This window comes from Pollachius pollachius (assembly GCF_949987615.1).
Source record: "Pollachius pollachius genome assembly, chromosome: 19".
NCBI lineage: Eukaryota > Metazoa > Chordata > Actinopteri > Gadiformes > Gadidae > Pollachius > Pollachius pollachius.
This window is the reverse complement of record NC_136952.1, coordinates 16,611,257-16,613,250: the sequence shown is the minus strand read 5'-3', so window position 1 is coordinate 16,613,250 and position 1,994 is coordinate 16,611,257.

Here is a 1,994-nt window from a genome sequence, read left to right as displayed (position 1 = left end):
TTGCTGCTGAGTACCTTCCGCTAGATGTCACTAAATTGTACACGGCATGTTTAATTGTATTTTCAACCAAGTCATTTCCATATGCATGGGGATGCTGAAATCAAAATAAATAAAATAGCAGCCGCCACGCACCCCTTCTTTCTCCCTACCAACTTTGATTTGAGTTTATGAGCCGTTGAACATTGTTTGACTCTCTTTCAGAAAGACTCAGGGGACAACATTACATTACAAAAGGCGACGGTAGGAAAGCTCTGAAATACATCCTCCAAACTAGAAACTCCCATCAACACTCCTACATTACAGAGTGGTTGGAGGATTAGGGGTTAACCGCACAATGCATGTTGCTAAATGATAAAACAATAATAATAATAACCATGCCAAACGTAGAGCGGAACATCCATATATTGTGTGTGGGTAAAAGTAATAGGAAAGCCACAGCGGGGAACCAGAGGCCTCTCCAAACAACAAACAAACAAACTTCAAATCATTTCCAGACCGCCCACAGCGTAGGAACACATCCAATATGCTCTGCATATGCACAGAATACGCTGTAAACATGTCAAAGTGGACCTCAATGTGTGAGCACGCAGGTCCCTGGTTACAATCGCAAAGTCCCCAAGCTGGTGTGGTTTCACACCTTTGATCACACCTGTAGATTAAAACCAATGAGCACCTTCAGGTATCGAAGGCAGAAATATAACGTAATAAATTCCATCCATCCATAGATTCACCCTTCCATCCATCCAAAAACCCTCCATCCATCCATTCCCTCCTCCATCTACCCATCGGTTCACACCTCCATCTACCCAATCGGTTCATCCCTCCATCCACCCAGTGGCCCAGCACTGAAACATATTGAGTGATTAAAGCTGTTCCTTTTATGACTCCATTTAACTCGTATCGTATTTAAGTATTTAGCCGGAACGCATGGACAAGTCATTTTCATGAAATGATAATGCTATTAGCATTTTATTTTATATCATACTTACATATACACTGCAATCCCCTATGTTACACTACACTATCTTCGTTTTACTACGCAACAGTTAACAACAGACAATAAACAACCCTGCTAACACAATGCACTACACCACACCACCCACATCTCCTACAATATCAGGATTTAACCTGTCAAGTCGACAGCTCCGCTCCGCTCAGACTTCATTCTTTTCGGGGCCCCCTCTCTCGCACGTCACAGTCAGCCATGGACCAGAATCCACAGGGGTCTAGCCTCCTTCTGATCCGTAGTTCACCACGGGGGGGGAGTTGGTGTTGAAACTGAGCCCAACCCTCTCCCGGATCTCACTTAAGTGCCTGGATTGGATTTAGATCTCTGGCAGCGGCAGTTCAGAGAGCGCTGTGTGTTGTTTGCATCGTTCCCACGCGGAACCCGTCCTCTGCATGGACCCCTCCGGCATCGTGTCTGCTCTTGCGTCAACATGGAATCGCTTTTTATTATTAGCAATGGCTTTGCCATCCTCGCACCCGTACGCTTCGGTTTTTTTAAGTTGAATTGTTTTACTATTTTTGGGACTGAGCAATAGCTGAAGCCTATCGTGGGGGAAATATTCCACACCTGCTGACACAGGAAGCACCCTGATGACACCCATGGGAGAAGGAGTAGGTGTCAGGTCGAGTGGGTGCTCGATGAGGGATCTGCTTGTAGAATACGTGCAGGGAGGACTTCTTGAAAAAGTCCTTCCATGGTGGTGCTCGTCTTTGTCTGCCCTTTGAACTCTGTCACTTACAATCCCTCTCTCTCGCTGTCCTGGGTGGATGTCTTTTTCTCGGCAAAAGGCCAGGGAGTGATTAAATAACCTGGTGAATGACATTTTAGAAATGATATTTGGCTTTTACAAGGATGACTGCCTCACAGGGTGTTTACTGAAGCGGACTGGGTCTGTCTTGACATTGCTGGTTGCTTCTGGGGAAAGCCGGTGGCTGTTAAATGTTCCGATATTGATTGTATGATTCTTGGATCGCCTCAAACTAAC